The sequence below is a fragment of the Dasypus novemcinctus genome, chromosome 2 (genome assembly GCF_030445035.2).
Source record: "Dasypus novemcinctus isolate mDasNov1 chromosome 2, mDasNov1.1.hap2, whole genome shotgun sequence".
NCBI classification, from domain to species: domain Eukaryota; kingdom Metazoa; phylum Chordata; class Mammalia; order Cingulata; family Dasypodidae; genus Dasypus; species Dasypus novemcinctus.
The window spans coordinates 166,328,732-166,350,987 of record NC_080674.1 but is presented as its reverse complement, the minus strand read 5'-3'; the positions used below and the strand labels follow the sequence as shown (position 1 = coordinate 166,350,987).

Here is a 22,256-nt window from a genome sequence, read left to right as displayed (position 1 = left end):
GTCCTGCCCTCTGTCACCATTTTTCCTCTGCCATGTGGGGATTTATAATCTATAATGGGGAATTGTATCTTGTAAATTAGCCCTCTTCATCCCTTTTCACCCCCTTCCTCACTACCTGGGACCCCTGCTCTGTTGTTTTCTGTTATTTTCTCCCATTTCTCTTCCCTCCCTACCTGAATAAATTACTGGCCTAACTCACCTGGCATGCTCTTGAAATTCATTTCTGTAGCATAGCCAAGAACCTATACAGAATCCAGTAACACCTACAGATGTCCAGAGGTGGAAGGGATATTCCACAAGGCTAAATAACACGTCCAAGGCCATCTAGCTGGTAAAGAAGATGCAGAACCAAACCCAGATTCCTCAGACTCCTCCAACAATGTTCTGTCCACCTGGCCAATTTTGCTTCTGTTGTTTTGCTACATCTCTTCCATCTTCCACATAGGTTTTTTGTTTGTTTTTTTTTTTGGAGGGGTGAGGTACCAGGCATTAGAACCCAGGGCCTTGCATGTGAGAAGCAGGAGGGGCTTGACGATTTGAGCTACTTCCACTTTCTGCTTCCATATAGTTTTAAGCCCTGTCTTTTTCTGCTTGTTCTGTCACTCAATCTTTCTTTTTCACACTTTAGCTACATTACTAAACCTTCCTGCTAAACCGCCTAGATCAGGGCTTTCCAGTGGGGTCCAGGAGGTCATTTGCATTAGAATCACTTTGGGTCCAAAGGCCAACTCCCAGGCCCCACACAGGCCTCTGAATATGAATATCTGCTTGTGGAGTTTGGGAATCTGAATCATCGTCAGATTCCCAAGGGATGATTTTGCACAGCAAAATTTGGGAAGAAATAATGATTCTCATTATTGTAGAAGCCTGATGTCAGCACACGCTGGATCCTCTAGGTTCTTGTCTGTGTCACTACAAGAATTTAAGGACATGCCAGTTTGGGCCAATAAAAACAGTTTATTGAGAAATGAGAAAAAGGAAAAGTACACACCTGAGATGCTCGTGCACGTGACATCCAGGCAGGGAGGAGCGCTGGGGTCAGGGGGCTGCCTTAACAAAGTCGTCCTTCCCTCCCCCCTCTCCTAAGGTCAGGGAGGGCCCCAGCTGTTTGCTGTTCTGGTTGGCTGCCATATGACCCCCGCTTGTGAGCTCTCAGGGGACCAATGGGGAGGCCCGTTTGGAGTCATCCTGGGTCTTCAACACAGGGTCTGGGGATCTTTCCGGCTTTGTTCTTAATAGCGGCTTTCCCCTCAGGGGCTTTCCAGGGCGGGGCTCACGGCCATGTTCTCTGCTGGGTCCCAGTGGCTACGGGGTCTTCCCTCTTTCCTATACCAACCTGCCTCACTATTACTATGCATAAATTAAAATAATTTATATTCATATACAAGCCCATCCACTTTAATTTTCTTCAAATTACTATTACCACCTAATATGCTATGAGGTCTTTGTTGTCTGTGTTTCTTTGCCATAATGGTAATTCCATGAATGCATGGGCTTCTTCTGTGTTGTTCTGTGCTATATTTCTAGCTCTAGCACCAAAAATACTTGTTGACTTAATAAACAAATGAACATGTACCATTCTATGCCTAACCTCTCTCCCCATTACTACACCCTCAACAGACACCCACTAACAGATTCTTTCTGGTACTCAAAATGCCCTTTTAGTCATTTTACATCACCCTTCTTCTATAAAATGGTAATAGTTTTTTATGCACACAAACACACAACCACAAATTAACAATTCAGGAAACCGAAGTTCATAACAGTTACAAGAGCAATCTATTCCCTAAATGAAATAACTAGGATGGAACTTAGAATTTCTTGTTTAAAATTTCTCTCCTCATCAAAATGACTGTCATCATAATCATTCACTTCTTTGAGGTTCAGCAGTGGTTTGTGTGATCCCACCTAAGAATTTGAATCAGAAACCCTGGGGGCGCAGGCAGCAATTTGTTTTAACAAGCCCCCCAGGTGGTTCTGGTACGTGTTTCAGTTTGAGAACCACTGAGTTAGGGCAATGAATCACTGTTAAAATGGAAATGCCATGTCCAAGGAAGAATGGACTGAACAATGATCACTAATTAACAATGCAGGAAAAGAACATCACGAGAGCTTAGTCTCAGCAGAGATCACAGCATTCGTTGACGAAGTGAAATGTTTAGCGCACGGTTGCTGTCTCATAGTAAGAGCTCAACAACAACTAACAGTAGTGAGAACAGGTGGCCAGAACAAGTAATTTTTGATCAATATTAAAGAAGAGGACCCAAGGAAGTCTGGATAAACTTCTCCTATGTTCTCATTCTGGGTGGGACTGATCTGCCCATAATGGTAAACTAGAGTCAAGTCCAATTTGGGGCAAAGAAAAACAAACCAGTTTCGAAATACTATTTATGAATGAAATACTTTTGTGTCTCTTTCCTTGGGACTGATGCTGATCACCTCTCTGAGGCAGATTAGTCTAGGGAAAGAGGGAAGATGGGTCACCGCTGGGACCTGGCAGGGAACATGGCCTTGAGACCCCACACGGAAACCGCTGAGAACAAAGCCAGAAAGACCTGGGAGCCCCTGGGACCTTCCGGGCTCAAGAGGAAGCCCCTGATAAATCCAAACAGAAAGGCTCCCCTGCTGGCCCTTGAGGGCTAACAGGTGCGGATCAAAAGGCAGCCAATAGGGAAGTGGATGTGGCTCAGATGACTGGGCTCCCCTCTACCACATGGGAGATCTGGGTTCAGATTCTGGCACCTCCTAAAGAAGACACTGAGCTGGCACCACAAGAGACACAGAAAGAAAAAACATATGAGAGATACAACAAAGCAGGCAGCAGAGGTTCCTGGTGCCTCCTAAAGAAGAGAATGAGCTGACATGCCGGGCTGCCACAATAAGATGACACAACAAGAGATGCAAGGAGGAAAACACCTGATGAGAGACACAACAAAGCAGGGAGCGGAGGTGCCTCAGGGGACTAGGCACCTCCCTCCCACATCAGAGGTCCCGGGCGCAGCTGCCCATGTCTCGTAAAAAGACGAGGAAGATGAACAGATACAGCGAGTGAAAAATAACAAGGGTGTGGGAAGAAATAAAATACATCTTTTTTAAAAAAAGGCAACCAATCAGAACAGCAAATAACTGGGACCCCTCCCTGACATTAGAAAAGGGGAGGAGGGAAGAGCAGCTTCAGTAAAGGCCGCCCGCTGACCCAGGCGCGCCTCTCTGCCTGGAGGACCGCCGCGTCTAAGTCTCAGGTGTGTCCTTTTCCCTTTTCACTCAGTTCTCAATAAACTACTTTTACTGGCCTAATTTAACTGGCACGTTCTTAAATTCTTTTATGCGGCACAGCCAAGAACCTAGAGGATCCAACGTGTGTCAACAGAATTTTCTTTATAGACTTCCTAGTCCTGGAGAAACACTAACCACCCTCCCCTATGACCACCATCTGTGAGTGCTCATAATTAGGTAAACATCCCTATTATATTTTCAGTCCTCTTAGAAATAATTTAAGGAATATAGGCCTGTAGAGTTGGTTATTAGGCATAATGAAGTGTTTCTTTTCATCTTGCTAGCAATGCTAATTTAATCACCCAGAATCATTTTTTTTTCAGTACAGTAAATGGACTAAGAATTTCGGGCAATGCTACCATGTACAGAAGTCTTCAAAACTATTTTGCCATGTTTTCTTTATTTCAGGTAAATACCTGCTGGATAATTTACCTTCATTAAATGTACTTGTTAAATATACATTAAATGTACATTCATTAAATGTACATTAAATATACATTCAGCTGAATGTCTCAGACAATGTGGATATATACAAAACATGTCAATTTCCCTTTTAAGGAAGGCATCTCCCTTTTTGTTTCTATAGGAGGATCTTTTAAAATGTATATAAAACATACATAGAGAATCAGAGTAAAGGATAAAAATATCCCTTGGACCAAACTAATGCTTATTCAATTAGGTTTCTAAATTGCAACCAACCATATATAATTATTTAAATCACTTTTCTTCTTCATTCTATAATGTAGTTAAATACATATAGCTGCCTTATAATTTCCATTGTGCTACCAATGGTAGAGAATATCCTTTAACCGGGTCAGCTATATACTTAATTCCTTTGCTCATTCTACTTGTAGGGGCTTTGAGTTCCTCCTGCGTTCCAGAGACTGTGTGGACTGTGGGGCAGACGATGGTCCACAGGAAGGTTAAGTGTTGCTTCGGAAAGTAAATCCTGAGTAAGTCATTGAAGTAGATGCCTGTTGGTTTTGCGTTCCCAACACTCAATCCTCCTTCAAGTAATAGAATCCTCATTTTGCTTGGAGAACTGGCTTTTCGACATTTCCAGTTTACTTGGTTTATTTGGGGTTGACTCCAGCTCTTGGGCCACAGATGGTTACATGCCACAGGCTTGGGCCATTGGCACATTCCGTCTGCCAGCCATGGTGATGAGTTCATTCTGGGTATATGACTGAAACCAAGCTGAGGCTCACATTTGGGATTAACGTTAGAACCACTGGGAAACAAAAACTTTACTGACCTTGCTAGCTTTTGGAGAAGAAAGCTATACAATCTTTGTAGTTAACAGAGTGGCAGAGCCTATGATAGAGGAGGAAATCAAGTGTGAGGTGGACAAATAGAGAATGATGATGATATATTCGATACATTAACAGGATCTAGCCATGCCTGAATGTAGAATTAACCTCTGGATTTAAATTAGAATGGTAACTCCACATACACACATCTATATCCCCCTCCCTACTTCATTTTACCTGACTGTCTATATATTTTTCGTATTTATTTGCTGTTGACCCCACCCCCACTAGAATGTAGAGCGCATGAAGCCCCTCCCTCCCCTTCCTACCTTTTTAACCCTTTTTCTTCTTTCCTGCCCCCTTTCTTTCTTTCTGGTCTATTTTGTTCACCACTACATCGTCGAATTTAGAATAGTGTTTAACACATGGTGAACACTCAATTATTATTTGTTGAAAAAATAAGTGGGCATAATTTTATTCCTAACCTGCCTTTCCATTGCTACCTCTACACAGTCAGACAGTGCCCACTCATTGATCCTGCTTGAGTGCCCTAAATGCTCTTGGGATGGTCATTTCTTCCATTCAGTTTATACATTTTTCACATTGTTTCCTGATCTTCATTCTCATTAAAAGAGCCAAGAACTCAGTAGCCAGGTTGTTTTTTTTTTTTTTTACACACAAATCAGAAAAACAAAACTTGTAATACTTAAATTAGTAACTCAATCCCTAAATGAATGGGCTGGAATTAGAACTCAACACTTAGCATTTCTAAATGTAACACTCTCCAAAATGTCAACATGTAAGCTTATCTGCCTCTTTCCCTCAGTTATGTTTGCCTTCATATCACCTAAATAGTCCCTGGAATTCTGGATAAACTTAATAAAAGTCTGCTGAATAGATGTAAGTGATCTGTTTAAAATTTCACTTTCTAACACTATAATGGGTTTTCACTAATGCCCATGTCTTTAATTCTGAGAACTGCCTTCTAATTAAGCAACATTGCTCTATGGGTTTGCTCTAATAATTATTTTTTATTCCAATTAATACAGTGCAGTAGGAAGAAAGCTAATTCAATATAAACTTTCCTCTACACTAAAGGGAAAAAGGGTAGAGTAGATTGGGTCCAGAAGGTTGCTGGCAGGAATTGTATTCTTAATTCTTTTTTCCATGCACTGAAATGTGCCACCTCTGTGGATTTTCTATGCTTGTAGTAACTATGTAAATGTATCTATGATTGATTTTTAAAACAGCACACAAGGGTATATTCAGCCCCTGAACAAGCAAAATATCAGCCTACTGTAAATATCCAGTGGAGCATTAAAACTGTTTCTTCTCTGCCTTGTATAATTGCAGAACCCAAAGAGAGAAGGACTGTTTCCTCAGATTGGGCTTCCCATTAGATTAAATAAACATCAGCTTGAAAATCAGACAACAAAAATGCTATCATGAGGTCTTCTGAAATACAAAATACTCAAACATCTCTGTTGCTGAGGAGGAATTCCTGAAACTGCTTGGTACTTTCCAGTTTGAACCAGCAGGTGAGTGTTTTAAAACTTTCCACCCTAATTGCCCATTGTTATATTTGTGCTCTTATTCCCAAAGCAGACACACTCTGTGGGTTTCTAGTGATAAGGGCACTGGGTACTTATTATCACAATGCTGTGGAAGAACCAATATGTTGGAAAAACAGTTCTCAGCATCACAAGTGGCATAATGGGGGCACAGCAAAGTTGCCAGTTATTGGCCATTGTGGATTTTTTTTTTCATTTTCATTAAAACAAACAAAATGCATACTACTGAAGTCCATATATAATGGTCAATCAATGTGGCAACTCATTTTATATTGGAAGAAGTAAAGACCATTAAGCAATGCATGCAGAGAACACTCCAGCAGACAAAAATTCAATAAAAAAGAAAAATCCATATCATCTATGCTATTCAATAGTACTCATTAGTATATAATTTAGGCTGTAAATAGTTGAGAGACTGGTTAATTCCTACATGGATTATTTCTGTGATAGCCTGCAAGACCTAGCACTATCTGGTACCATCATTTTTATCTGAATGTATGCTACACTCTCCTTTTTGTAGCTTCTTAGGGATTCCTATCTGTAGAAGAAGTGATAAAGGATGAGGCCCCTCTATACACTCATCACTTTCTACCTCCCTTCTCCCCAATAATAAGGCTTTGAAAATAGCATGGAATAACCCTTCAATGAAAAAAGTCTGAGGATTTGCACTCTTCCAACATTGTTCACAACTATTGTTCCCAGAAGAAAGAAGAATGAGTTCTGACATTTATGAGAAGCCAACATCACCCATAGTGCTAATCTGCTGTGGACTGAATGGAGTGTCCTAGTTTGGACATGACCTTGGTCTGCATTCTGGTGGGTATGGAACCACTGTAAATAAATCTCTTCAAGATGTTACTTTAGTTAAGATGTGGCCTAAATAAATCAGTTGGGCTTTAATTTGGATTACTGAGTCCTTTGTAGGCAGAGTGAAAGGCAGATGGAGAGAGAAGCTATGAGAGGCTGCCATGTACACCACCACATGGCAGAAAAGTCAAGGATCACAGGCCATCAGCCACTGAATGCCACAGTCTACTGGGATAAAGCAATGCCTTGCTGATACCTTGATTTTAAACTTTTCCTTGCCTCAAAACTGTGAGCCAATATATTCCCTTTGTTTAAACTAACCTGCTGTATGATATTTATTTGGACAGCCAGAAAACTAAAACAGATCCTTTCCTACCTCCTAGATATTTATTTTAAATGTTAGGTGTATTTGATATGCAAAAATTGTTTGGTTTTGGGTCCCTTTGATTATTGAAGTTCTGGTTACATTTTTCATGTTCGTTGGTTTTATGCATTTCTTTTTTTTTTGGTAAGCTCTCTGTTTATATACTTTTTCCATTTCTCTATTGTGTTGCTCTAGGTCAGCATTTCACATGATGTTATATTAACAAGTAGCGACAGAGTGAAGGTCTAATTTGGGAAAATCTTGAAGAAGAAGCTATTTGGTAAAAGCCCAGTTTTATCCATTGTAGGATGTTTAGCAGCATCTCTGGCCACAATTAACTAAATGTTAGAAGCACCTCCCCAGTTAGGGTGATCAAAAATGTCTTCAGGGAACAGATGTGGCTCAAGCAGCTTAGTGCCTGCCTCCCACATGGGAGGTCCCAGGTTGGGTTCCTGATGCCTCTGAAAGAGGACAAAAAACAACAAGTGGACAATGAGCAGACATTAAGCAAAAACAACAAGCAGACAATGAGCAAAAACAAATGAGCAGGGAACAGATGTGGCTCAAGCAGTTGAATGCTGGCCTACCACATGGGAGCTCCCAGACTTGATTCTGGGTACCTCCTAAAGGAGAAATAAACAGACAACAAGAAAAAAAATATTTAAAAAACAATGAGCAGACAGTAAGGAAAAAAAAAAAATCCAAAACAACAAGTAATCAAAGGAGGGAGCTATCTGGGGGTGGGGCTTAGGGTAATAAAATTACCCTGAATAAGTACTGCTAGTATAGTTTATACATGGAACAGAAATCTTTAATAGTCTCCAAAGTGGGAACCCAGTTCCTGCCATAGCAAATCATTTTTCCAAATGCATATATATATACATATAATATGTAAATATAATTTATGTCTATGGCAAGCAACTTGATCATGGAAGAGAAAATCGGAATAGAATTTTGAGTCTATACTGAAGTACTTTTGAAAAGTTAACTATATTACACAGTGTGCTCCTCATGAAAAAAAAAGGAAGTGAAAAGGCAACGTACAGGTGATACATCAAAATTGTGGGAAGATGGTTTCTCATTAGGCAGGCAGGGCTCAACTGTGTCACAAAAACAATGGAGAAAGAGCCAAAAGTTCTCTGAGGGACTTGCTTTGGGGGTCAGCAGATCAGCACAGTGATTCATAACTCCCATGAGGATGAGGGACAGAGAGAAAAAGAACCCAAAACAACAAACGTGAGTTATTGACCCCAGTGGTAGCCAGGAAAGGCTCCTCTACCCACCCCCAAGATAATAAGCTGGAGTAAAACCCCTGGCTCACTGCAGCTGACAGAGAGTGGAACAGACATCTTCCTCCCTGACAGCTGTTACAAGGGAAAAAGGAGGGGAGTCATGGGGCTTTTCTTCAGTGAATTTGGTCAGAAGAGACCACTTTGAATATTAGCTCTGGCAAGACCAAAATAGGAAAATGGAGATTTCCTCTCTGTGGAGAGGAGCCCCAATGAGAGCAATCTGCTCTGGAAATTGCATGGACAAAACTGCTTTGGGGTCTGTCTGCACTCTAACTCCTGGGAGAAAAATCTGTGCCCAATTAGTGAGTCCCTGCCATGATTTTGATGACTAAAGCTGTGCAATTTTAAAGACAGAATAAGTTGAACCAAATATCAAAGAAGAATTGTGCAAAAAAAAAAAAAAAACAATAAGCAAGAGAGAGATATTGGCCGTCATAGTAAACTCACCAACATATTCAGATGCCTAGACATCAGCAAAAATTTACAAGCCATACTAGGAAACAGGAAAAGCTGGACCAGCCAAAGGAACAACTACAAAAATATCCTGAAGAGATATAGGTTTTAAGACAATCAATGATAATTACACAACTCTCCTAAATCAATTTAAAGTATTGAAAGAAAATATGACTAAAGAGATAAAGGATATTAAGAAGACATTAGTGAGCATAAAGAACAATTTGAAAGCCTGCAAAAAAAAGTAACAGAACTTACAGGAATGAAAGACATGATGGATGAAATAAAAAATACATTAGATGCACAAAAGAGCAGATTTGAATTGCTCAAAGACAGAATTAGTGATTTTGAAGGCAGACTATCTGAACTAGAAAAGACAGGAGAACACGGAGAGAAGAAAATGAAAAAAATGAAACAGAGTCTCAGGGAATTGAATGACAACATGAAATGCACAAACATATGCATTATTGGTATCCCAGAAAGAGAAGGGAATGGAAAAGAGGCAGAAAGAATACTTGAGAAAATAATGACCAAAAACTTCCCAACCCTTATAAAAGACATAAATATCAATACCCAAGGACAATATATCCCAAACAGAATAATTCTGAATAGACGTACCCTGACATAGCTACTATTCAGAATGACAAAAATCAACATCATATATGAGGAAAATTCGATAAGATTAAGTGACAACCTCTTATCAGAAACCATGGAGACAGGAAGAAAGTGGTAGGATATTTAAGGAACTGAAGAGAGAAATACTATATGGAAATTAAACAACATACTCTTAAAGAATCCAGCAAATATCTTGAGAAGAATGAAAACAAGAACACAACATATCAAAACCTATGGGACACTGCAAATGCAGTACTGAGAGGGAAATTTATAGACCTCAATTCTTATATAAAAAAGAAAAAAGAGCTAAAATTGAAGATCTAACTGCACACCTGGAGGAACTAGTAAAAGAACCACAAACTAATCTCAAACCAAGTCAAAGGAGAGAAATCAGAGCAGAGCAGAAATAAATGAAATTGAGAACTAAAAAACAATAGAGAGAATCAACAAAATCAAAAATTGGTTCTTTGGAAGATCAACAAAATTGACAAACTCTTAGCTTGACTGACAAAGCGAAAAAGACAGAAGATGCAAATACATAAAATCATAAATGAGATGGGGGATATTACCACTGACCCCACAGAAATAAGAACAATCATAAGAAGATACTGTGGGGAACAGATGTGGCTCAAGCCGTTGAGCCCCCATCTCCCACATGGGAGGTCCTGGGTTTGGTTTCTGGTGCCTCCTAAAGAAGACAAAGAAAAAATGAGCAGACAGCAAGCAAAAACAATGAGCAGGTGAGGAAAAGAAACAACGAGCAGATAACGAGCAAAACAATGAGCAAACAATGATCAGACAATGTGCAAAAACAAAACAAGCAGGGAGCAAATCTGGGCCAAGCAGTTGAGTGCCCACCTCCTACATAGGAGGTCCCAGGTTCAGTTACCAGGACCTCTTAAAAGGAAAAAGAAACCAAACAAACAAAAAAACAAACAAGGAGCAAAAGAACAACGAGGAGACAAGTACAAACAAGTACCAAACAGCAAGCAAAAAAATAGCAGGCAAACAGATAAGAGACCATTCTCAGGGGGGAAAAAAAAGGATATTATGGACAATTCTATGCCAAAAAACTAGACCACTGACTGTACACTTTGGATGGAATTATGTTTTATTAATATGTATCAATAAAATTGATTAAAAAAAAGAAAAAAGTGATACATCAATGCCCAATTCTACAGAATGCTTTATGACCTTTCCACCTAATTTAATGGAAAGATTTTCAGCATCAGAATGGCCCAGCATGGGAAAATACACCAAATATAAAATATGGGCTATGGTTAATAGTAATATTTTGAAAATATTCTTTCAAAGTTTGGAACAACAATGAAACAATGCAATAACAATGTAAGGTGTTAGTGGTTGGAGTGAAGTATGATAGTTCTATATGATGATATGCATGTTTATTTCATAAGCTTACAACTTTTACTATACATATACACTTATTTTTAATGTATGTTCATGTATAGATGATATACTTCAATAAAATTTTATTTTAAAAAATGCAACCTAAAATTTCACTAAGACAATTATTTTGAAAGGTCCTTGTCAAGCTACCACAAAATGACTGCATCATGAATTACGTAACCAACACAACAGTGATTAGGGTACTATATCCCACAATGTCTCCTGACTTCTAACCCATCACCAAGAATCCTTGATTTTGCCTGGAAAAAAATGTATCTTGAGTTGATCCTCTTTTCTCCATGTCCTCTGCCTACTAGATTCTACTCATCTCTTGTCTGGCAATAGCTTCCTAAGTAATTTCCTGGGTTCATGATTGCCCCACTCCCAACTATGCAACCAAGAGCAGCCAGAGTAATCTTGAAAAAGTATGTAATTCCAACCAGTTAGTTTCGTGTCTAAAACTCTTCAATAATGTCCCATGACTTTAGAATAAGCCCAAGACTCTCACTGTGTTTAAAGATCCTGCAGTACCAGGTCCCTACCTATGTGAGTCTTCTTTATTTCTGACCCTCTTTTTCACTTGCTCACTAGGTACCAGTCTCTCCCACCTCAAGCCCTTGACATATGCCCCTTCCACTCTTCACATGACTGGCTTCTCTTCTTTAAGTTTTAGCTTAAACACCACCTTCCCGGACTTTCCAGTCAAATGCCTTTCCCCGGCTTTGTTCTCTCTCATTTCAACCTATTTTCCTTCATAACACATACCCCAGTTCAATGCTTCATTTACTACTTACATAATTGTATGCTTTATTCCATTTCTCAGATCAGACTAAATCCAGGAGATCAGAGACCACACCTGCCTTGACTGAGTCTGGTCACAAGCCAGTGCCTCAACCATAGTACATGTGAGATACAAATGACTGGAGAAAAGAAGGGCCAGTTATTCCTCCCTTAATCACCCCTGTATCTCATAAACATAATGGAAAAAGCTAGCTTAGCCTTAAAGTTAAACATCCTTCACTGAGGCTAAAACAAACTATTGAAAAGAAAAGAAAAGAAAAGAAGAGAAAAGAGAAAAGAAGAGAAAAGAGAAAACCAGTCGAGGGCTTCCTCACCTCCTCAAAGGGTGAAACCAAACTATCACCTGTCTCCCTGTCTCCTAAGTGTTCTCCTCTGTCACTCTTCTACTCAGCCAATCTTTATCATGCTGTGACCAATACTCCTCAGCAAATCCTGCAAAGGTTAACAGGCTAGCCCAGGATGCCCAGAGAGCCCACAACCCTCTTTGCATTTGGATGTCCTTCATTACAACAAGTGGGCTATTTTTATACCTGTTAGATGCTAACAATTGGCCAAACTTCAGGCTTGGAATAAAATATGAGCAAGACCAAGAGAGGTAACAGTAACATTGCTTGTTCTGCAGCCAGCCCGCCATTAACAACAGCAGTGAGAGGGAACAGAGAAGAGCCCGCGAAAGGTTTTAGGGGGAAGAGAGGCTCCTTGGAACTCAGCAAGGACATTTTCTAGGGGCAGATTGGCAGATAATGCTTGCTTGCCAGCCTGGAACGGGGATACATCTCATTCTCCTTTCTCTTAACCTCTGGCCTGAAGGCCCTTCAAAATATTATATATTAGAATGAGAAAAATCTGACAACCTGGCAGGACCTTGTATTTCCTAGTCCAAACAACCATAAATTATTTGGGGACCTTTTTGTAAATAATATAACAACCATTTAGAAACTTCACAGAGTTCTTTCAAGACAACATATTTGCATATTAGAGGAAGGAGGCAGCCATCGGATGCTCATTGCTGTGTGGTTAGAAAAGATCCAAAAACAGACTAAATGTTTCCCCCTAGAAGAATGTTATATAAATTATGGTAATTTCATGCCTTGGAATATTACTACACCACTAATATTATTATTAATTTTACACATCAATTATTGCTAGCCATTACAGTTGTACATTTTTAAATGTACTATTGTCTGTTTCCATTACTGGAATATGAGCACTTTTAGGGCAGAAATCTGGTGCCTAGAACAGGGTGGGAACATAATAGTCACACAGTAAATGTCTCTTGAATGCATGAAAATTAATGCTATGTCACCAATTGAAGAATATAGTAGATCCATATGGACTGATGAGAAAGAATTCTAAAACTGCTCTTACTTGTAAATAGCACAGGAGGTGTGTAGTACATGGAGATCTGGAACTGTAGTTGTGCACTTCCCAGCCTCTGCGGCATGGAGGGCACACTAGAAGGAGTGGGCAATTGATGCTGAGTGCCCAATTACCACATACTCTGCAGGGGGAGCTTATCTACCCCGATGAAAGGCCCAGAACCTTGGGTGAGGTTTTGGAATTCAAAGCCTTTGATAAAACTAAACTAATATTGCCACAGTCTTCTGTTGTAAATTGCCTGCCTCTGAGTGAGCTGTTTACTCCCTGACAATGACTCCATGGAGTCCTGTAGAATCCAGTCAACAAGTCCAGTTGGGGTTGAACCTCCCTATAAAGAGAGAGCTTCCACATTAACTGCCATTGCCCAGTCATCTGTGGCCCATGTACTGAGCAGATTTGGGGCACAGGAAGCTGTAGAATAAAATGGTTATGAGTACAGGTTGGCGGTTCTGATAGAAATGAGTTGAAACTGCTTTTTAGAGCTACATGACCTTAGATAAATCACTTAATCTCTCTGAGGTTCAGAGTCACCATCTTAGTGTACGGACATAATACCTCAAATTGACACAGGATCATTCAAAGAATCAAATGCATGTCCACATAAAAAATTTAGGCCAGTGTGGCACATGGCAAGTGTTCATCACTGGGAGTTATATGACTGTATCTGAGGCCACAGCAAGGAATTTTAGGTCCATTTAACATTGCTACGTTTTCTAGTTACTAATGGGACCAATAAGGCCCTGCAAAAATGGCTGATAGTTCACGAAGAAGGGCCCAATGTGTGCAGGTGTGGACAGTTCCTTCAAAGCTATTTTCATACCTGAAAAAATTTCAACACATGCCAGCTGGGATAGAACATTTTCCCCCTCGCAGTCCTCGCTGCCTTGCCATCCTGGGACTTGTGCTATTAAAGCTAGCACAACAAAAGGGAGCCTTTGGTAATGCTATCCAGTGAAGAGAAGGAGAAACACAGACTTTAAGGATCATAATGCCACAAGAGGCTTGCCAGCAGGAGGCAGGCATTAGCCCTGTGAACCATCTGATCACTAAGTTAGTCCTCTCTACGATTTTTTTACTGTGCACTACTATAATAAAAAAAAGGTTTTAAGCCTGTATCTCCTCAATATGAATGTTTATTTATAAAGTATATATAGGGACTATATACTAAAAATAGTATGAATACCATAAACTTGTAAATAAAATAGTATTTTTTAAGGGATGAGGAAAATAATCATAAATACAAATCCTGGCATTTTCTTTTTCTGTAAATGTTTGTTGGGGACTGAATCATGTGCCCTACAAAAGTCATAGTTCAAATTTTAATCTGCTTTGTGTTGGTGTGGACCCATTTGTGAAGAGTATCTTTGAGCATGTTAGGGTGAGTCAGGATGCAAACTCCTTTGTGAATAGAACCTTCAAAGATACTCTTCTGGTGTGGCCAGCCTAAATGAAGGTAGATCATAATCCTTAGGACTAGGGGTCTTATTAAGAAAGGATATTTGGTCACAGTCACAGAAGCCAGAAGACATACAAGTCAAAAATCAGAGAGGGTCACAGGAGGAAAGAAAGAAGCAGATTGTTGTGTGATGGAGGGCTACCATTGCCAGAATGCCACCAAGTCTGGTACTAAACAAAACCCAGTCACTGTTTTGATTTTGGACTTTGAGGCTTCAAAACTCTGAAATAATAAATCCTTGTGTTTAACCAACTTGTACTGTATTTATCACAGCAGCCCTCTGACTGAAGACAGCAGTAGATTGTCTTGTGTACATCCTGGGCCATGAATAACCCACATTGAAGAACGCTCTAGCTATTTCTCTCCAGGACTCTTCCACCCTCAGGACGGAGAATTTTCCTCTCTCCCTACCCAGTCTTAATCAGGGGAGGCTGATTAGGGAAAGCAAAGTGTTGAAATGACAGGTGCCAAATATAACTTTGTTGTCACTGGGTTTTGTTCCCAGTTGTCAACATTTAATAATTAGGACAGTTTTCTTAAAAATCTCATTGTAGCTCTATGTTGAGAATGTTAAAGTCCAGAAACACTTGGTCCTCCTGTCTACTAACAATTGGTTGGCCCTGAGAAGCTGGCAGGCACTATTCTTGAATCCAGTCCTTATCAAATTTACTTCCCTCAGTTGTGATACCTGCCCTACATCTATAGAAATATGAATTTGCAGTTCCTTGTAGACTACAGGCAGGCCTCAGGGCCACGAGAGAAGAAGAGGGACATGTTTAAAATGGAAGAGCTTTCTTCTTGACCAGCCAAGGCTCAGTATGTGCTGGAAAAGCTAGAAACAGGGCTGGGCTGGATAGGGTAGAAGCCATCCCTGGATTTTCACTCCACTGTGATCTCTGGTGATTTTACTCTGCTACTGGAATTACTTGAATATTCTTGACTAATTAACAGTAAGACCAGTTTGTTAAAATAGCATCATACAGGGCTGTGGCATAATACAGGAGACTGATGCAAAAGGAAATAATGCATATCTCTATAAAAAACTTACTGAAATATCCTCCCAAGTCTTGAACTAAGTATAAAAAAGTTAATAAAACTCCCTACTTAGAAAATATGATGGTATATAAATCCTCGTGTTGTCCAGTCAATTCATAGTCTATCGTTAACCCTCCTAAGCATGCTGGGGGTGGCTACAAAGGCCTCCCAAGCTGGGGAACTGTGGGCTGACTAGAAATGACTGTTCTGGGTATGAGATCCCAGAGTTGGAAAGCAAACAATGGACTGTCATTATTTGAAATATTTATATTTTGTTAATCATGGATTTTTTTGCATTATTTGGATTTTTTAAAAAATATATATATTACAATATGATTTATTCTAATTTCAGAGGTTACTAGCAGCCCTTTAAATTTTGGGCTTGAGGTCAGAGCCTCATTTACTCCTCCTAACCTGAGTCCCAGTGAGATGCCTCCTTCCCATGTTATGGAGCCCAGAGTTGAGGTGACATTTTCATCCCATTCCAGGCTGGCCTGCAGCATTATCCCCAAAGCCTGGCCAGTGCACCCCCAGCAAATGTCAGTGAGGCACCAGGGGTTGCTCCAAGGACCAGCATGGCACGCCAGCATGCTGTGATTGTCCCACGCTGGATATAGCCTCAGAATTATGTTCCATTTCCACTGTGGACAGAATTAGGTCTGCTCATTTACCTACGCTCCCAACGAGAAGAACACGACAACTTTACAAATGCAGTAGCTACTCTCACACTACTAATTTTAGCGACAGGATTTTTTAAAAAGTATTTATCAATTTTTCTCACCCTTCTGGGATCCTGTGATAACCCTCAAGTGACTCATCTCTGTTTGCCAGCAATGGTTACTTTCTCACTTTAAAAAATTCCAAATCCAAAGTTTAAAAGTGTCCTGCATATCCAAGGCTAGTCTTCTCCCATGGTAGAAAAGGTGCAAAAAATTCTTTTCTTCTAGGTGAGCAAATCCTTTCAAAGGTCAGAGGAAAAATAAATTTAGCTCAAACACTAGAATGGAAAGAGCCCATCACAGTATTATACCAGAGCCCGATTAAAAAGTTATGCTCGTGATAAGCCTGCTCTATTGATTCAAAGTGAAAGAAGTCACAGGCATGGCAGTGAGCTGACAATGTGCTGGGAGCAAAATTTCCCTGTTGTCAAAATCTCTCCTTATCGCTAATCTTGGCATTGTGTCCTATTGACTTAGAAGAAGAAAAAAGTTCAAATCAGCCTGTTGGGATTTTCATTCTTTATTCTATCTATATGTGAAGAAAGGCATACTATAATTAAATATGACAAGCATACATATTTATTTTGCATCTGCTTCTTTCAAGCTAAGGGAATGCTAAGGTAAGAAGAGGGTACTGGGACTTGTAATCCTGGACTACAGTATATGGGTAAAAGGAAGCAAATTATCCTTACTGCGTCCCTACTATGTCCTCCCCCATTACCCTCTCCACCATCTCCACCCCCAATATTCCTGTCTTCTATGTATAGGAACTGATTATGGGAAAAGTATAAAAAAAGACAATGTCAGGTTTCTCTAGAGCAACATTTCACCCTCTCAAGCAGGGGATGGCAAAGTCTTTTCCATAAAGGGCTGGATATTAAATATGTTTGGCTCTGCCAAGGGACATATTCTTCTCTTTGTAGCAGTTCGACTTTGCCAATGTAGTGCACTAATGAGCAAAAGAAGTCAGAGACAATACAAAAGCAACTGGGTGTGGCAGTATAAAATAGAAAAGAAAAAAAAATCATTTACAATACAAGGCTGCAGGCTGTATTTGGCTGTGGGCTACAGTTTTCTTCCCCTTGTTCCAAGAGGTAATTGACATTGTAGCTCCCTTAACTACTGGATACTAAGAGCAAGTCAATAAGCAAATAAATATCCTACTCCCAAGAAATAGAAATATAGTTTTTAGCAGAAAATAAGAAGGTTTAGTTCTTTTTAAGAATAAAAGGCACTCCTCAGCTTTCTGGAACTAAATTTGTGCTTTTTTGTGGGTGTCAGTTATAATGGGACTTCCATGAGACACTCATTTGTATGGAAAAAATCCAAGCCAAGTGGAATTTTGCTTCTGCTAAGAAAGGAAAAGGAAACTTTGACATCAAATTTCTCATCCTTCCCTCTTTACAACTTAAGCATTAAGTCAGAAATTGCCAGAAGTTGTATTCAACTTACCAAAGTGATGGTGATCTGTCTGTAAATGAGCTATCTATAAAGTATGGCAACTTTATGAACTTGCCCAGTGCACCTGTTGCAAAGTTTTTGCCTGAGCCACTGCTAAGTTTAACAAGCTAACTTTAGACTGTGAGCAAGGGAAGGACAGGAATTCATCATAGTCTCTGGGACATGCTCCTTGCAGCATGGTCTATTTAAAGAAGCAGCTTCCAAGGACTACTCTGTTTGGTGTATGAAAAGTCACACACATACACAAGGATGCACATGTGCACATGTCTCTTATTTTTATGCTAAGAGATACTCCAAATTAGTAGTTTTTAATATTTTGGGACTGCTTCAGTTATTTAACAAAAGCTATATTCCATGACAGCGAGGAACAAAAATACACGTAAATGTTTATATATAACTTCAGAAGGCTGAGAACCCTGCCTCCCTTCACCCTTCCCCCCAACCTGCCCAAGGATTCCAGAACAAGAAGATCCTGCTCCCAAGAGATTATGCTTTTGCCTAGCATCACATAAAGCCAGAGCAAAGATCTAGACCAACACCACTTCTTCCCACAAGTCCCAGGCCTGTTCCAGGGAGGGTGGGAGCATATCAATCTTTTTCTCACTGTAGAAAGACCATGGAATCTAAGCCCCATGTACCATAGCTTTCTAGGGTACACCAGACCTTACTTCAACCTCTCCACTTCTGATGTTCTCCAAGAACATGTTGGAAATGGGTATATGTATCATAAAATGCAATGAACAACTGATTCTTCACAGGGATGTTGATATGAGTAGTTATTTACTTATATGGAGTAACTTGAGAAGAATCGTGATAGTCTCCTTCCTTCCAAAAAGCTACCTCCATTAGAAATGCTTTGTTTTCATTTAAGTCATTTTATCAATACCAATGGCAGAAGCAACATCTTTCAGTCTTTCTAGTTATTTGCATTTTGCCGAATTTTGGCTAATGTTAAAAAGCAGTTGGTTCAGGGTTCACTCTTTAGACAAAGGTCACATAAGGAAAGGAATCTGGGCACGATGGCTCTTCTACCATCTTTGTGATAGTTGTCCAAAAGAAAAATAGCTAGCATTTCTTGAGTGCTTACTGTCTTATGGGTATTCTATGAAGGTCCTTTGTGGTATTATGTGACTTAGTCCTTCCCTCCCATAGTCCTAATCAAAAGGTACTGTCACTATCCCTGTTACACAGATGAGGAGACTGAGGTTTAGGGGCTGAAACTGGCCTTTTTATCACTCAGCAAACCTGAAAAGCAAAGAGTTGGAGATTCAAGCTCAGATCCTCTTGCTCTAATGTATGTGGTCCTATCTATACCAAACACACTACAAGCCTCAGGAGTCTTAATCCTTGTCTGGCCTGCACAAATATTTAAGTGATCACAGAAGGGTCACTCAGTCCCTTTGGACTTCAGTCACAAAATTTAAAATTTTAAATAACATGCTTAAAGATACTTATAAGTTATTTTATTGTATGATTTATGATTTTTAGATTCCCTCTAATATTACCATTGTCTAAACATGGCTTGCTTTTTATATTATTGTGAATTTAACCACTTCATAAATGTTTTGGCTTCCTTTGGCTGCTGTAGCAGTTTGATATGGTTTATGAATTCCAAAAATAGACATTGGATTATGTTTATAAACTGGCCTGACCCCCTGGGCATATTAGAGTGTATTGGATTCAGAGGTTTTACTTTTACTTGATTAAATAATGATTAAGGCTTTGATTGGGTCACATCAGTAGGATGTTAAGTCCCTGCCCCTTGGTGGGCAGGAACTCACAGAGAAACTGCACCAAAGAGAAAGGAGGTGGGCGTCTTGAGCTGGAGCCTTAGAAGGAAGCACACAGAGGAGCTTGGTTGTGGGGAAAAAGAGAAGGCCTGGGAAGAGAACAAAGCCATTTGCCTAATCATCTACATCTGTCCTTGTGGAGATAACAGCAGCTAAGCCTAGAGAGAGGCAAGCCCTGGGAAGAGAGGAAACCAGGAAGCCTGCACCCTTACAGATGTCACATGCTATCTTGCTCCAACACATAGCAATAAACTTTGGTGAGGGAGGTAACTTGTGCTTTACGGCCTGGTAGCTGTAAGCTTCTACCCCAAATAAATGCGCTTTATAAAAACCAACTGATTTCTGGTATTTTAACTAGCACCTCTTTGGCTGACTAATAAAGCTGCTCAAGCAAATACCATGCAATGGGCTGACTTAAACAATGGGAATTTATTGGCTCACAGTTTTGAGGCTGGGAAAAACTCCAAATTAAGGCATCATTATAGTGTTGCTTTCTCCACAAAGATCATGGCTTCCTGGGGCTGGCTGCTGGTGATCCTTGGTCCTTGGCTCCTCTGTCCCATAGCAGTACACATGGAGGCCTCTTTGTTTTCTTCTGGGTTCTGTTGATTTTCAGCCTTTTGCTTGCTGTGGCTTTCTCTCTTGTTGACTGCATTTCATCTGATTATAAAGGGCTCCAGTGATAGGATTAAGATCTATCCTGACTGAGTTGGGCTACACCTTAACTGATACCTCATCAAAAGGTCATACTTAAAATGGGTAAACACCACAGGAGTGGATTAAGTTTAAGAACATGTTTTTTTCTGGGATACCTACAGTTTCAAACCACCACTACATATAAAAACAAATGAAAGATAGCTTAAGAGCTCAAACTCTATTCTGGACCTTTCAGTTTGCCTAAGCCAAACTTTGCAGATCTAAATTCTATCATATGCCCTTTAGCTTTGTCAGTTTTACCTGGTGATGGTTTTATCTACCAGTTTATATCAGGTACTTCTCTGGAGCTGGGTTCAGTGGGGTTGGATAGGGAGAAAGGAGGGATACATCAGAATAGTCAATATCACTCTTCAGGGTGCTTCTCTATGTGACCAGCAAGGGAAAACAGAGCTGTGCCTCAGGCTGGCCTCTGACCACTTGCTGGGAAGCCTGGAGCCAAGGTGGGGCAGAAGTATCCAGCACAGGGTCCAATCCATCTGTTAATGAGCTTTATGTTTTGGTTCTCCCTTCTGCTGACAACCATTTTTTTCTTTTTTTTTAAAGAGGTACCAGGGATTGAACCCAGGACCTAGTACATGGGAAGCAGTCACTCAGCTACATCTGCTCCCCAAACAAATTTTCTTTTGATGATTAGGATGGGGCTGAAAGTTTCAGAGCAGAGAAACAGTTATGAAACATGATGAGGAAGAAAACCAGGTAATGGAGAGATGTTAAGAAAGGCCTTGGGATGAGAAGAAGAGGAATGGTGAGAATGCTGTAATCTAAGTAAGGCAAAGACTTGAAAAGGGGATGAGGCTTAGAAACCTTTATTAAAGAAACCATCATTTGTTAAGCGATTGACCAAATATCAGGCAATCGATACCTGCTATCTAATTAGCTCTTCACAATGAATCTGTGAAATCTGATATCCCCATTTTATATACAAGGAAACAGAACTTGAGGGAGTCCAATGATTTGCCTAAAGTTGCACGAATAGTCACAGAGACTTTACTCTTTTGATCCCATTGTTTTGAGTCAGCCACTGGCTCTTGAGGATGATTTGATTACCTGTTTATGGATACTATATTGTAATTGTACCAATTTAGGTGATTTTTTATTGAGAAAGAAATTTTTGGAGTAAACAACATTAATCCAATTTAATTTCTTGATCAATATTCTGTCCAACACTATGAAGTAGTTGTAACTTTTTTCCATTTTCTTTTTTATTTTTTTTAAAGTATTTTTTACCAGGATCAATACTTGTCAGTGTAAACTTCATGGAGGGTTTTATGGAATGTTTTGACCATATCAAACCTCAATGTTGAGTTTTCTTTTGAGTCCAATATTTTTATCAAGTACAATTTTCCTAGGTCAAAATTTTTCAGATCTAAATAATATTATATGCCAATTAGTCTTGGTCAATGTTTCTACTTGATAACTGTATCTATCAGTAATACTTTTTATTTATTAAATAAAGAGTGTAAGGGTTTGGTTTAATGTGCTACCTGATTCATGAGAAAATTGGAAACAATTACTTTCAACTATTCCAGGATTTCTCCGTCAAGAGAGAGTTCATTGGGTCACTTATCCAGATCTTTTGTATGCCTTTATGTTTGTGAAGTTGATGATTTGTGAAAGGAAGAAGTTAGAAGGTTACTTGTTACATTCTCTTTCAGAATGTATAATGTAATAATGTAATGTAATAATCTTTCTTGATGTCAATGGAAGAGAGAGAGAAAAAATATTTAATTGTTTGGCAAAATTTTAATGAGCACAAATACCAGTCTTGTACAGTCAGCCACTGGCAACCTAAATTGGAAATCTGATGCCTCCAATTCCATTTTCATGTATCCTACAGAAAGAATATGAATAGAATTAATTAC

At 39.6% G+C, this 22,256-nt stretch overlaps 1 protein-coding gene across 1 annotated transcript in view; it reads right to left on the bottom strand.

Moving 5' to 3' along the window:
• Positions 1-17,945, bottom strand: part of SGCD (sarcoglycan delta) — a 482,630-nt gene extending 464,685 nt beyond the window's left edge. The window contains exon 1 of the mRNA XM_058281332.1: positions 17,879-17,945. The gene's annotated coding sequence lies outside the window, so the exon portion shown is untranslated. The remainder of the gene's footprint in view (positions 1-17,878) is intronic.
• Positions 17,946-22,256: the final 4,311 nt, after the last annotated feature.